Source organism: Rattus norvegicus, chromosome 9 (genome assembly GCF_021556685.1).
Source record: "Rattus norvegicus strain SHRSP/BbbUtx chromosome 9, alternate assembly SHRSP_T2T, whole genome shotgun sequence".
In the NCBI taxonomy this organism is placed as follows: domain Eukaryota; kingdom Metazoa; phylum Chordata; class Mammalia; order Rodentia; family Muridae; genus Rattus; species Rattus norvegicus.
The window spans coordinates 74,400,632-74,416,908 of NC_141542.1; positions in this window are offsets into that span (position 1 = coordinate 74,400,632).

Genomic DNA, 16,277 nt, shown 5'->3' on the forward strand with positions numbered 1-16,277 from the left:
GCTGCATGTGTGTAGTGCCCAGTAAGACCTGGAGAGACATAATATGTCCTAGAACTGGAGTTCCAGATGGTTGTGAGCTGCCATGTGGGTGCTGGGAATTGACCTTGCTTGCGTCCTTGAAAGAGCAGCTAGTGCTCCAATCCTCCTTACTGCTAGCCCTTCCTGCAGCCCTGTGGCTTTTGCTTTGTAATAGTTAGTTAAAAACCATCATTTCCTTGGCTATCTGTGTGTTTCTGTGTGCACATGTTTATGTGAATGTGTATGAATATGTGTGTGTGGGGGGGCGGGTGTTCTTGCATGCATATCCATGCAGAAGACTGAGGCCAGCATTAGCTCTTTTCTGCTATCACGCTCCACCTTACTTTCTGAGACAAGTTCTCTCACCTAATGTGAAGCCCCTGAACTCAACTAGACTGCCTAGCCCATAGCCCAAGGATCCTCAGGTCCCGTGTCCCCAGTGCTGGCACTTCAGGTGCACATCGCTACTCTTGGCTTTTCCCTTTAAACTTGCTGGACAAGCACTTCAACCGAGCCATGTCCCAAACACAAATTTTTCCTCTTTTGAATGATGAGGAGGAAAGGGAGTCACCAAAACCAGTTTGTTTTCAATGTTGTGCTAAAATACCATGACCAAAAGTAACTTGGGGAGGGAAGCATTTATTTAGTGTCTACTTCCCAGGTCACTGTATGTCACTGAGGGACATCATGGAAGGAACTGAAGCAGAAACCATGGAGGGGAGCTGCTGACTGGCTTGCTCATCATGGCTTGCTCAGCCTGCTCTCTTGTACAACCCAGGGCCACCAGGCCAGGAGTGTCACTACTCACAGAAGTTTCCATATTGATTATTAAGAAACTGCTCACAAATGTACACACAAGCCAATCTGGTGGAGGCAACCCCTCATCTGAGGTTCCTGCTTCCCTGATGACCCGAGCTTGTGTCTAGTTGAGAAGAAACTACACAGTATCGCTTCTTTGGAGAGAAAGTGGACTCCTTGGACTGGATATCTTTCTGGTTTATCCTTCTTTCCTTTAGGAAAACATGTCTTTAGTTGAGCATGTTTTTGGCAGCTGGTTTTATCCTGATGGACAATAAACTATAAAATTCTTTCATAATCGCAGCAAGCCACAAGAAAAGATTGATAAGCCTTCAGAGAATTTTCTCAAAGATTCGTTTTCACAGGAGTTAAATTCAAACACAGCTCCAGTGTGGTCCTCTGCCACCTGGATTGAACACCGAGGATGGCGCAGTTTCACAGTGTGCTCAGACTTTGAGTCCCTAAGCTGGAGGAGAGCGGAACAATCTGCCTCACACCTGAGTGGCAACTGGACCGGCATGACGGGAAAACATTTGAAGAGTAATTTTTCAAGGAGAGCCCAAAAAGCACAGGATGTCTTAATGTTCTTTAAAAAGGCATTTTTTTTCTTCAACGAGACACAAAAACTGTTCCGATCATGAGAGAAAGAAGAATAAATTAGATTGTGCTAAAAGGTCAGTGCCCTGCTCATCATAAAGATGAGCACATCCTCACTTGGTGGACGGTTCAAGTCACACGAATGACTTGAATCAGACCAGGTTTGGTATTTTTATCAGAGAGTCCGGGAGAAAAGGAGGGAGGGATCATTTTGTAGGAAAACAGATCAACAAATTGACAGGCAACTTCAAAAAGGCACCCAACCTGTCACCAGGCATCTGAAATGGTGCCCAGAATCGTTAGTCATCAGTGAACTGAAGCTTGCTGGCCTCTAAGCTGAGTAGCTAGTTCAGTTATCTTGGTATGAACATAACCAAGTCATGGGGGCTCCGAGGACCACCCTTCTGCCATTTCTGATTTACTTCAGTCATAATTTCTTAGGGAAGACTAAGTAGGTCCTAAGTCATCAGGCTCGAGGACCCCACTTCAGTTCCCCATCACATAGTCTAACGAGGAGTCACTGTCTTCTGCAAAGTAACTGAGGGGCTGCTAAAAATCACCTACACATCCATTTCCTGTATAGTCAAACTAGTATGCAACAAACCCTCCAGATCGCTCAGTGCTTTCTCTTTTTACCATCAGGTGAGATGTGTGGTGTGGCTTACTCTGCTAGGCTATCTGACATCTGAGTCTGCCCTCTCCACCCTCACCAATTTCAGTTTGTTCATGATTTCCAGTCTGTAACACCCTGGCCTTGCAGCCAACCCAGTGTTGTAAGGCAAAGCCATAGAGATAGAATAAGGGGCAGGGCTTGGAGTGAACACCATGATTTTAGTGGAGGAGGATCCAGAGTTTGCCTTTCAAATCCTTGTGGATCAAGCTTTCCCCCCTGGAAAATTCCATTTGTCCTTATCTTTGTCCTGTACTCTCAGGGTCCCAAACTTGCCCCAGATTTTCATCAACCCTTTTGAGAATTTGGCAGAGTGGTTCAAAACATTCCCCCTAAGGGAGACCCTTCCAGATTAGCCCTCTATACCCTGTGCATGGCTTACAAGAACCCTTCTCATATAAAAAACCAATACACACTCTCCTTTCAGCACCTTCAACACACAACTTTAAGCCTCATCTTTTTAAAACTCAAATCCTAAATCTTGACATTTTCACCCTTCCCTGAAGCATTTGGTAAGGGGGACAGGAAGAGGGTCAGGACTCAACAGAAGAAATCCTGAGAACTTCAGGGTGAGAGCTTCACACCGTGATTACTGTTTCAAAACAATGACATGGTGGTCTTACAGAAGACCCATCTACCTCTGAGAAGACACAGACTTCCTCAGTCGTCTGAGAGGAACATAAAGATCCACATTAAGGAAGATTCACCAATGACCAGAAGAGAAGAGTTGGGAAAATTCCCGGAAAAAGTAAAACTCAGAGTGTAGTGGAGAAGGGAAGGAGCCAGTGTGGTTAGAACAAGAACAAGCTCTAAAGGTTTTCCAAGCCAGCCCCAAATTTGAAAGAGACACATGTCTGTTATTGTTTCTCTTGATTCTTGACTTTCTAGCAGATTTTTTAATCTGTTATTTTTTTGTTATTTATAGCTTATGGGGTTATAAAATTTTATGGCTTCTCCATAAATTTAATCTTTTACACATTAAGTAATATGTCTCATTTCCCTGTTGAACACAGTTCACCCTATGTTTAGAGCTTACCTAAATGTTAACATTACCCTTCTGCCTGCCTGCCTGCCTTCCTTCCTTCCTTCCTTCCTTCCTTCCTTCCTTCCTTTCTCTGTCCCTCCCTCCTTTTAACACCCCCTATCCCACCCAAACAGTTGTCTGTGTTTCTTCATTTCTTTGTATTTCTATTTCACTTTAACAGACTATCCAATGATACGTATATAACTAGATTTTGTTTTGGTTCCATTTTGACAGTTTCTGTCTGTGAATGGGGGGAAATCAGTTGGACCAGTATACTGCAACCCCTGACATAGGTGACATTTCTTTCCTTGTTGGTTTGTTTATGTATTTATGTATGTATGTGTATATGTGTATGGTTTCCTTTTTGACTTATTTTTTATTTATATATTTTTCTGTCTTCCATGTCACCTTGTTTTTCACTGTTTGATCCAATACTTTTTCCTTTTCCACCCTGTGTTCCTCCTGTGAGTTCGAATGTTTGTTCCTATTGCTGACTTTGCCCTTCTGCTCAGCTGCACCCACCTTGCTATGCTGCTTTAGGAGTAGGCTATTCAACTAACATGATACTCTTCCTCCGTCAGTAGACTCCCTCTCCCTCTGCATGTTTCTAAGTTCAGCTGAATGGGACATTTAGAATGGTTTTAAAGTCCTCACTCCATTTGTCCCTTTATTTACTTATCTAGAGAGGGTTGAGATGAACCTTTGCCGCTGTGTGAGAATCAAACTCAGATCGTCAGATTTGGCAATAAGCACCTTTATCTGCTGAGCCGTCTTTCTGTCTCTAGAATGTTTTTATTAGGCCCATTATTCCCTGCAACCTTAGTTTTAAAAGATAATTCAGTACTTTAAATCTTGGACTGTTTCCTAAGTTCATCTGAGCTGGATCAATGAAAGGTGTTAACATATAATATTGCAATGGCTGAATTTGTGTTAGGAGCAACACTCTGGAAAACCCTAGATGACAGCAGTTGTATTTTACACCCCTCACTTTCAGACCATGTCTGCTGAGTAGATACTCTGGAATAAATGGGTTGATGTACTCATGAATAAGCTATGTGTAAAAAGGCGTATATAATTGCCAGGGATGGACCTAGTTTACTTTACAGCACAATATAAAATGTCACTGTGCTTGTTACATTTGTTTGTTGTGACAAAACACCTAAGAACATGTAGCTAAAAGACAAAAGACTGATCTGGGCTCTCAGTTTCAGAATCCCCCAGTCCACAGTCAGTCTTTGTGTTTTCTGGGCTGTGAGGAAACTGTTGGGGAAAATGAGCACCATGAGAGGGATGTAGGGAAGAAGAGGGTGATGAGGCTAAGGAAGAAGAAATGGAGGGAAGAAGAGGACAAGAGAGAGGTCCAGGGACAGGAACACTCTTCAAGGTCACTCAAGCTCACAGCCCCAGTGGCTCTTCTCCTCCATTGATTAGCCACTAAGCTACAAATTCATCTGTGGGTCACTAATGTTCGTGATGTAAGAGCCCCTCTGACCCAATCACCCTTGGCAGTCTTCTTTATGAACCTGCCACCACCGTAGGCACACATTCAACCCATGGACCTCTGCAGAACATCTCGCATCCAAACTATGACTGATTTATACGTTGTAAAAGAAATACAATGAAGTCTTGATTCCAGCGACAACAGGTACGTTGTCTGTTGTATGCTTGACAGACATTCTCTCACGCACCTCAGAGAAGAAGCGAGAGAGCTAGAAGCAGTTGGTGAAAATTGAGGTGGAAAGGTGAACAGCAGGAGAGCTGGTGACAGGGGAGGAGCCAGTGACCCTCTAGGCCTAGACAGGCATCCATCATCTCTGTAGCAAACGGAAATCAGTGTAGTCTGGGAAAAACCACTAGCCTAGAAATTTAAGGAAACCAAAGAACTTAAAATGAAATATACAATTCCATTCCTATTTTTAATTTAGATTAATTTTTATTTAAATATTAATTTTAAAGTAGATGGTCATAGCTGTCAGTTGGCAACTACATAGCATATGTCTGAAGAATGTTGGGGACTTTTTGCCTTGTTTTTATGGGGAAATAGATTTAAGGAAAATGCGTTGTGTCTTTTCTTCCATGAAAGAGCTGTGTTCTCTGGCATCCTGTACCCTCTATGTTTGATATCACAGCATCTCCACATCACTGCAGGTGCCATGACAACACTGGGATTTGATGGGTGTGAGTGACCACCATTTGCCCAACATCCAAATGCGTTTTATATATGGATGTGGTAGAATAATATACGACTTCTCAAAACAAAAATATTTCAATTCAAGCTAATTAAAATAACTGTGCCTAATCTTTTTGGAATATAGCCTAACATAATAATACCAAATATATATAAAATGCTATTTGTATGATTATTATATAATGCTAAATGTAAACCCATATGGAAATTGTTTAATAAAATATGGTATGCTCACTTTGTGATTATCGGTTTTATGTGTCACGTGATCTCAGGTCTAGTGATTTTTTTTTGTAATTTTTTCCAGCATCTGAAAGTTCATTAAGAACTTATGTAATCTTCTGTGTCTGTTTTCTTCACTGGTATATTCGAGGTGCTGCATAGTACCTGCACAGAATTCGTGTTCAATTTATGGTTGCCAAATGACTAAATAAGTCTTCTAGAAATAGAAATACTGCTGAAAACACAAACATTATGTTTGGAGTATAAAGTCAGCTAGCAATTACATAACACAGGACTGAAAAATGGCTGGAGCAGAATGTTTAAGATGACAGCATTCCTTTACTATTTTGCAATATGAAAATTATAGACCTCAGTGGTAGGATGCTCGCCTACCTTTTGTGAGGCCTGGGGTTCAATGCCTAGCATAGGGAAGGAGGAAGGGAAGGAGTTAGGAAAGGAGAGGGAGAGGGAGAAGAAGAGGGAAAGGGAAGGAGGGAGGGAGGCAGGCAGGCAGACAGACAGACAGACAGACAGACAGACAGACAGACAGACCAAAAAGGGAACAGAACAAATTCTATCTGGCCCTTTCTCACCACAGTAACAAAGGGCTGTCATGAAGATTCCAAACATGCATTGTGACTTTAAGGCCTCTTTCTGCCTTCATCTTGTCTATATGGAAGGGAGAGCAAGAAGGGAACCTATGAGGGACGATGATGTCTTTGGACCTTCACACTAGGGATGGTTCAGGAACACCTCCTAGGAGACCTAACTCTCACTTAGGCAAATCTACAGGATGCTGTGGGCTGGAAGCTCAACACAGCAAGTGTTTGAAATGCCCCTGAGATCCAGAGGGGAGCAGTGAGCAGTCAACATAACAGGAAGCTTGGTGCCCTATGACATTTGCACAGAAATTGCTGGAGTGTCTACAGCTTCATGTGAGATGTGGTGGTGCTGAAGGGGAAGCTGTGAGTAACCACAGAAAGGCACAGTGGAAGGATGTAAGGAACAAAGTTCACTAAACAATTCTGGAGTTCACAGAAGCACCCACAAGAGAAAACCATCAGAGCCAAACACCAAGGCAAAAGATAGGAAAGTGGATCTCTTGTGCTCTTCTCTCAGTTCTGCAGTGTTCTAGTGGGAATCTAGTGAGGCTGTTGAAGTCATGGATACGACTACAGATTGCCTGAGAAATTCAGTATTTGGGGTTTAGCATTTGATATTGCTTTATTTATTTGTTTATTCATTCATTCATTCACTCATTCACCTTATATCCACATCCCTGCCCTCTCCCGGTCCCCCTCCCACTATCCCTTCCCCTTCCCCTTTTCCTCTGAGAGGGTGGAGGTGCCCCTGGGTATCCCCCTACCCTGATGCATCAAGTCTATAAAGGGCTAGGCGCATCCTTTCCCACTGAGACCAGACAAGACAGTCTAGATAGGGGAACAGATTCCACAGACAGGCAACAGTCTTAGGGATACCCCCATTCCAGTTGTTCAGGGACCCACATGAAAACTGAGCCCATCTGTGCCAGTGTGGGCAGGGCGTGGGGACTAGGTCCAGCCCATGTATGCTTTTTGGTTGGTGGTTCAGTCTCTGAGTGCCCCCAAGGGTCCAAGTTACTTGACTCTTTGGTCTTCCTGTGGAGTTCCCACCTGCTTCTGGACCCTCAGTCCTTTCCCCAACTCTTCTACAAGGCTCCCCAAGCTCCGTCCAATGTTTGGCTGTGGTCTCTGAATCCTTCTAAGCCAGAAACTGGGTGGAGCCTCTCAGGACAGCCATGCTAGGCTCCTGTATCAGAGATTGGTGTTTGCTCATGGGATAGGGTCTCACGTTGGGCTGGTTATTGCTTAGCCATTCCTTCAGTCTCTGATCCGTCTCCTGTCCCTGCATTTCTTGTAGACAGAATGAATTTGGGGTTGAAATTCTGTGGATAGGCTGGTGTCCCTACTACTACAATTGGGTTCCTGCCTGGATACGGGGGTTGGCCTCTTTATGCTCCAAATCCCCAATGTTGTGAGTCACAGCTAAGGTAACCCCCTTGGGTGCCTTCCCTATCCCAGGTCTCAAGAAGCCCCCCCCCAATCTCCTCCAGCTGCAGAGTTCCTTTCATCCTCATGGCCATCTGTCAATCTCTCCTGTCTTTCCCCACACTTGATCTGCCTCCCCCACTGCCCTCCCTCCATCTGCTCCTAGGAATATTTTATTCCCCCTTCTTTGTGAGATTCAAGCATTGGAGCTTGGGTTTTCCTTCCTGATTAGTTTCTTTAGATCTGTGGAGTATAGCATGTACCTGTAATTTTAATTTATGTCTAATATCTACTTATAAATGACTACATACCATGAATGTCCTTTTGGGTCTGGGTTACCTCACTCAGGATGATATTCTCAAGTTCCCTCCATTTGCCTGAAAAATTCATCAAGTCTTTGTTTTTAAGAGCTGAACAGTATTCCATTGTGTAGATCACCACATTTTCTTTATCCATTTTTCAGTTGAGGGACATTTAGGTTGTTTCCAGTTTCTGGCTATTACAAATAAAAATGCTATGAGCATAGTTGAGTAAATGGCCCTGTGGTATAGTGGGGCAGCTTTTGGGTATATGCCCAGGAGTGGTATAGCTAGGTATCGAGGTAGAACTATTCCCAGTTTTCTCAGAAGCCACCAAATCTATTTCCGAAGTGCTGGTACAAGTTTGCCCTCCCAGCAGCAGTGAAGGAGTGTTCTCCTTGCTCCATATCCTCAGCAGGATGTACTGTCATTTGAGGGTTTGATCTTAGCCATTCTGATGGCTATAAGAAGGAATCTCAGAGTGCTTTTGATCTGCATTTCTCTGATGACTAGGGACATTGAACATTTCTTTAAGTGCTTCTCAGTCATTGGAGATTTCTCTGTTGAGAGCTCTCTGTTTAGATCTCTACCCCATTTTTAATAGGGTTATTTGGTTTGTTAGTGTCAAACTCCTTGAGTTCTTTAGAAAATTTGGATATTAGCTCTCTGTCAGATATAAGGTTAGTGAAGATTCTTTCCCAATCCGTAGGATGCTGTTTTGTCCTCTTGACAGTGTCCTTTCCCTTATAGAAACTTTGCAGTTTCATGAGGTCCCATTTATGAATTGTTGATCTTAGAGCCTAAGCCATTCTGCTCAGGAAGTTGTCTCCTGTATCGATGAGTTCAAGGCTATTCTCACTTTCTGTTCTACTAGATTTAGTGGATCCGGTTTTACATTGAGGTCTTTGAACCACTTGGATTTGAGTTTGGTCTACATGCAGACATCCAGTTTAGACCAGCACGACTTGTTAAAGATGCTTTCTTTTTTCCATTGCATGGTTTTGCCTTCTTTGTCAAAAATCAAGTGTCTGTAGATGTGTAGATTTATTTCAGAGTCTTCAATTTGATTCCACTGATCAGTATATCTGTTCCTCTACCAAAACTATGCGATGTTTATTACTAGGGCTCTGTGGTCAGCTTGTGGTCAGCGATGGTGATACCTCTAGAAGTTATTTTTTATTGTTCAGTATTGTTTTAGTTGTCCCAGAGTCTTGCTATTTAGCTAGGGGTTACATCAAGTTCACTGTGTAACCCAGACTAAACCCTAACTCCTAATCTCCTGCCTGTGTCTCACGATGCTGGGAGAGGAAGCTCATGATACTGTGCCTGGCTGGCTTGAGATTGCACATTCTTATCTCAAATGGCCGGACTTTTATTAATCCCCAAGACTATCAATGTGTATTAATGATTAGGGTGCAGAGTGGCCAGGTGTGATTGCGGATGCCTGTCATCCCAGCACTCGGGAAACTGAGGCAGGAAAATATCTTGAAGTTCCAGGACAGTGTGGTCTACCGAGTAAATCCCAGGCAAGGTAGGGCTACATAGTGAAACCTTGTATCCAACAAACGCACAAACCAAATAAGACATTTTAAAACAAAGAAAATGGCTGGAGGAAAACGAGGGGTTTGCCTTAAGGGTTTTCCAGGGATGGAGAGAGGAAATGTGAGCAGAGTAGTTCTGAAATACTGTGGAGGAAAAAATAGTGAAGTCATTTTACAACAGCAGTCCACAAACCCTCACTCATTCCATTAAACTGCTTCTATTGAAGAAGAGGGGAAAATGTGTCCACACATAAGCAGACTCATGAGAAACTATTTCTGAAAGACAAACAGAAACAATGGTGTGAAATCCATCGTAAAGAGCAGAATGTAGAAGGGGGTGATAGCATGTCTCAGTAGAAAAGCTTGTTGAGAAATGGGGAGGAAGCAGGGAAACCTTCCAGTGGTCAGCATTTGTCAGCCACGTGAGTTTACACTGTTTGCTTGCCCTGACCTATCCTCTCACCAGCTCTCTCAGCCCCTTGCTTTGATTTGGGTCAGCCAACCAGAGAAACTAGTAGCAGATTAGCACAGGAGCCTGCTGGAAAACCTCTGGTCACTCCAGTCTCTACCCCGGCAAGGGTCCAGAGCCTGTGGTTATATCCCTCCTGAATCACTGGTTTCCTTTGTCACCAGCAGCTTTCTCTTTAAAGTTTTAGAGAGACTCTAGTGATTTTTGTCTTCACCTTCATAGTTTGGATGGTCACTGCTCCTGAGCGTGGCTGTCTCCTGTTGGCTCTCTTACCCTGCCCTCAATTCTTTGAATAGAGCCTCTGTTAAACTCATTTGGTCTTGAGGGAAACCTCTGGTTCTTTTCAGAAACAATACCTATCCTCAAGATTGCTTCTATTTTCAATGGGAGCTGAGAGAGAAGATGTCAAAGAATTCCCTTGTAGCCAGTAGTGAATAGGCTTACTGGTGAGTCCGAAATAATACCAGGCAGAGTGGAGGGACCAAGGTATACGATTCCAGACTGTGCCACAGTGAGCACAGAATCTATTACCAATAAAGCCAAGAGCAGGGAAGAAGTCTCTCTTTAACCATTTTATAAGATCTTTATGGGAAGAAAAGAAGACACTGCGTGAGAGCCTTTGCACATCCCACCTCAGCCCCAATGAGCACAGTGCATCCATTGGCTTTACTTATTTTAAGCAAAAGGGGAAGGGCTAATACTTGGCGTCTAGGGTCCAAAATATGAGTAACACAGTGACGGAAGGAAACTGCTCCCTCCACGAGTCAGGGAGGGTAAGGAGGTGGTAACGGAACTGGAGGAAGAAATGCAGCTGCCTGGAAGCCCTAAGACCCAGCCTTCGTCAGATGCTCCCGAAGTCTCTCTGTCTCAGAACCTGCTTCCTCATTTCTGACAGAGTGCTCCTCATTTTCCCGCCGCCTTCCTTCCTCTACTAGCATAATGTTTCTCTGCTCTAGACTGCCTATCGCTTCAGACATCTTGCAAGCTAAAGATACACATTCTCTGATGTAGATACCACTCATGCCCGCGTTTTGCAGGTGGAAAGAAGCCATTTAGCAGACTGGTTCGGAGCCAGACAGCTTCGCAGGGCGCCCTGCCTGCCAGGCTGTCTCAGGGCCATGCAAAGATGTTCTGCTATTCAGAGTTGAGAAATCATGGCCACAGCCTCTTTCTACAATAAGGATGATGGAGGCGCCATCAGGTAACAACCTCTAAACATCCATTTTGTGGCATTACATACAAATTAATGAAAAATTTTAAATGTGTTAAAAATCACTTGGAAAATTTAAAATGCTCATGCTTTCAAGGCTAGTTGGGCATATTAATTTTCCATCACAATAAACTTGGTTGGTTCTGCTATAATCTTCAATATTTGAGAATCAATGCATGCCAGCAAGGAGCTGGCTAGCTTTTAATTTGCCCTTTAATTTTCAATCCATGTGGTTCTTAAGAAAGAAATTTAATATATTGATTCGAAATTCAGTGCAAAGGAAAATCAGTTCCCTCTAGGCGGCAGGTTTAAATGAGTGATGATCAGGGCAGCCATTGAGTCACTGCTAGAGGCCTGAAATTTCTGTTGCATAGGAAGAATGTATTCCTGAGGAAAAACATGTTCATGCCTGAAGGATGAATGAAATGCATCCTGAATGGAATAAGCTTTCCAGAAGGTGTGCATTGGGTATGCATATTCATAGACCAAAGAACATAAGGAATTAGGTTGTTCGTGAAGAACACAGCTAATGCAGTGGATGACTAGAACACAGCGGAGATGGTTGGCTCTAATTGACTCTGTTTTCTTTGTTCTTGATAAGCCTTTCTTCCTGTGTGAATGTCCATATGTGAGGGATGTGACTATGTCTGCATTATGAATGTGCACTTGTGTGCAGGGAAACACACCTATGCATGCAGAAGCCAGAGAAGGACATCAAGTGTCCTGCTCTGTCATTTTATTCATCATTCCTTTAAGTCAGGGTCTCTCACTGAATCTGGAGCCAGGCAAGTGGCCAGCAAGCCCCAGAAATCCTGCTATCTTTCATCCCCCTCCCCCATACTCACAGCTCTGGGATTACACATGAGCATGTGGCTTTACAGAGCATTTATATGGGTGTCAGAGTCCAAACTCGGGTCTTTATGCTTGTACAGTAAGCACTCCTAAACACCGAACCATCTCTCCAGCCCCTAACCCTAATTTTTTACTAGTATCTCCTATTTTTATGTCACAAGAAACAAGGAAAACCTGCTTTAATTAAGGTTCTTAAATGCTTCGACCTCCCTTCTAACCCACCAAACAGAGATAGTAGAGAAAGAAGGTTAATAGGAAAAGAGGGCTGTGGATCTATGTAGAAGTAGTTCTTTGTGGGGTGAGTCCAATCTCCAGTGTCAGGGTATCAGCAGTCCACTCCAACAGCAAACACCAAACACAAATAAGTAGCAGTCTGTTCAATCCAGCAGAGACCATAAGGCTCCACCGAATTGACACAAGTTAGCAGAAGCCATGTGAAAGCTAGTGAAGCCTTGGAAGGAGTAACAATGCAAAAGCATCCTCTCACTGTCTGTGGAGTTGTAGTTATATGCTTTCTAAACACCACATGCGCTCTCCAGCAAAACATCATATGACTTCTCATGGTTCTGCTTCAGCAAAACATCCTCTCACATGACACAACTGAGTTTCCAAAGAAACCAAAACATTTCACTTCAAAACATGTCAAAATCCTATGCCATTGCTTTAAAAGAAATGCATTAATTCAACAAATACAGGAGTGGGTGTGGTGGTTCAAACCTCTACTCCCAACACTTAGGAAGTGGAAGCAAGGAGATCAGGAGTTCAAGGTCATCCTGGCTACATAGGGAGTATAGAAAATCCTATTTTTTTTTTAAAAAAGGCACTTTAAATGTAATAAAATAACACATTTAAATGTAATAAAGTAACACATACAAAACACATAGTAAGTTAATTATTCAGAATATCTTAGATATATGATGATAGTCTTCCTGGCTATTTAATTCCCCGAGTAATATGCCAATTGAAAGAAAAATATTCATGGAAAAGAAAGATCAAGAATTGACAAATGGGACCTCACAAAACTGCAAAGCTTCTGTATGACATAGGACACTGTCATTAGGACAAAATGGCAACCAACAGATTGGGAAAAGATTTTACCAATCCTACATCTGATAGAGGGCTAATACCCAATATATACAAAGAACTCAAGAAGTTAGACTCCGTAGAATCAAATAAACCTTTTTTTAAAAATGGGGTTCAGAGCTAAACAAAGAATTCTCAACTGAAGAATATCAAATGGCTGAGAAGCACCTAAAGAAATGTTCAACATCCTTAGTCATCAGGGAAATGGAAATCAAAACAACCCTGAGATTCAACCTCACACCATTCAGAATAGCTAAGATCAAAAACTCAGATGACAACAGATGCTGGAGAGAATGTGGAGAAAGAGGAACACTCCTCCATTGTTGGTGGGATTGCAAACTGGTACAACCATTCTGGAAATCAGCCGGAGGTTCCTCAGAAAATTGGACATTGCACTACCCGAGGACCCAGCTATACCTCTCCTTGGCATATACCCAAAAGATGCTCCAACATATAAAAAAGACACATGCTCCACTATGTTCATAGCAGCCTTATTTGTAACAGCCAGAAGCTGGAAAGAACCCAGATGCCCTTCAACAGAGGAATGGATACAGAAAATATGGTACATCTACACAATGGAGTACTACCCAGCTATCAAAAACAATGACTTCATAAAATTCATAGACAAATGGATGGAACTAGAAAATATCATCCTGAGTGAAGTAACCCATTCACAGAAAAACACACATGGTATGCACTCACTGATAAGTGGGTATTAGCCCAAAAGCTCGAATTACCCAAGATACAATCCACAGACCACATGAAGCTCAGGAAGAAGGAAGACCAAAGTGCAGATTCTTCACTCCTTCTTAAAAGAGGGATCAAAACTATTCATAGGAAGGGATATGGAGGCAAAGTTTGGAGCAGAAACTGAAAGAACAGCCATTCAGAGCCTGCCCCACATGGGTATACAGCCCATATATTTATAGCCACTAAAACTAGATAATATTGATGAAGCTAAGAAGTGCATGCTGACAGGAGCCTGATATAGCTGTCTCCTGAGAGGCACAGCCAGAGCATGTCAAAAACAGAGGTGAATGCAAGCAGCAAACCACTAAGCTGAGAACGGGATCCCCATTGGAGAAATTAGAGAAAGGATTGAAGGAGCTGAAGGGAATTTCAACCCCATAAGAGCAACAATGCCAACCAACCAGAGCTCCCAGGAACTAAACCACTACCCAAAGATTGTACATGGACAGACCCATGTCTTTAGCTGCTTATGTAGCAGATAATGGCCTTGTTGGGAACCAGTGGAAGGAAAGCCCTTGTTCCTGCCATTGCTATATCCCTCAGTGTAGGGGAATGTTGGGGGTTAGGATGAAGGAAGGGTGGATGAGGAGGGAACACCTTTATAGAAGAAGGGGAGGGGGATGGGATGGGGGGTCTTATGTTGGGGACACCAGCAAAGGGAATAATATTTAAAATGTAAATTAAAAATATCCAATGAAAAAAGAAAGAAAGCTATGGCACCCATCATAAGAGTTTCTCTTTCTGAGTATAATACCAATGGGGTAGTGCTGTAAAGGAAACAAACTGATGGTTTAGAGCACAGGTATTAAAAGCCTACTCAAAACATTCTATAATATTAAGTCTACTATAAAGGTTTGAAACCAGTGTGTCAAGAAGGACTACGGACCCCTTTCACTTGGGCCATACCTGGACGGTCTTCAAGGCCAGAGCATGGATAAGACAGAGGGTGTGAGAGCCACTCTCCTTAATGCAGAAACTGAGGCTGCAGAAAGAAAGGCAGAGTTTGGGGTAGAATATACCATTACCTCCTAAAGCTAGTCAGTGGATACATTTACCTCCCCTCAACCCTCCCTTCCTTTCCTGAGTTTTAAAACAATTACTAAATAGTTTGGGGAAAGTATAAGTACTCGTAAAAAGAGAAAGAGAATTAGACTTTGAAGCACAACTCCAAAGCCTTGCTTTTTTTTCCTCCGGTTTCTTTACAAGGATGCTATGATGCTTTTGCGTAATTTAATAGGCTCATTTCTCATTTTCTGTCATCTCTTTCTTGTTTCCTAGCCGAGGGGCAGACCACTGTACTGTGTGCCATTGTTTTAACCTGTATCAAAGGCCTTATTATGCATGCCTTGTCATAGGTAATATCAAAATCCATAATCCTCACCTTCAACTGAGTTAACTATAATTGGACTTAAAACAACCAATTACGTCCTCAATTCAGCTGGTGTGCAGGGTGAAGAATACAATTTCCCTGAAGGAAATGGGACTATCCTGGCTCTGTAACATGCATTTAGAGGACTCTTACCATTGTCCCTATTCCTTGCCAGGGCTGTTTCCCACTGCACCCCGCTGAGCTCAGGGGATTTCTAACATACTGTTCTACCTACCTACTACTACAGAAACATGCTCTCACCTCTCTAAAGGCCTTTACTGCCTTTTCTCTCTGCGGAGGGTGAAACCTTTCTCAAATGCTGTGAGTCCCCTCTAAAAATCCTATTCCTCCTGCCTGAGCTCAGTGGCTACCTCCTTTCTAGGGCCTTCCTAAAGCTTAGGATTACTCTTCTCCCACCATTCCTTGACACCTATCACGCGTTCTAATATTGTGCCTGATTTTATAGCAACTCAAGTCTATATTGTCTCGATTTGTAACCTGTGAATTCATTAAGGACAAGACTTCGGAAGTTTTATTTATACATCCAGTTTGTCCCTCTACAAAGAGTACCTTTGCCCTGGGTGACATTCCATAACTGTTTTTAACAAATAAATAACCAATCACCCAACATATTGTGTGTGCAAAAATCCTCATGAAGGTCAAATATGTTTCCTTCTCCCCAGAAGAATTTTCTAATAGACCTTCTTTCCCTGTTCACATCTGTAAGAAGATAAATAGAAAGACTCGTACAGAGGAAAACGCTAATGTTGGCTTTTGTTCTCCCTGCAGCATCTCTGTCTATAAAGCTATTTTCCTCTAATCATTGCAGTGAACTTGTGCTCTGCCCTGGTAAACGCTGTGTCTGATGTGAACCTTTTCTAACATATTCAGCTCTCTAGCCGGGAATTTTCATTAAACAGTGCCCTGTGCTAGAAGCTGCATTACGTCTCTGCATGACTGTTTGCCTTTTTTATCAACACAGGTGAGGCGCTCTCAGAACTGTCGTATTTTCCACCTCTTTGTTATTTGAGAGATCTTAACACATGCTCTTTGAGGTAGTGATCTCTTTTTAATTAATCCTGGAGTCTTGTATTGGATGTCCAGTTCTTGGAGACCCACAGTCTACAGCATGAAAACCATGTGGTTATTGCAGCCAATGAATC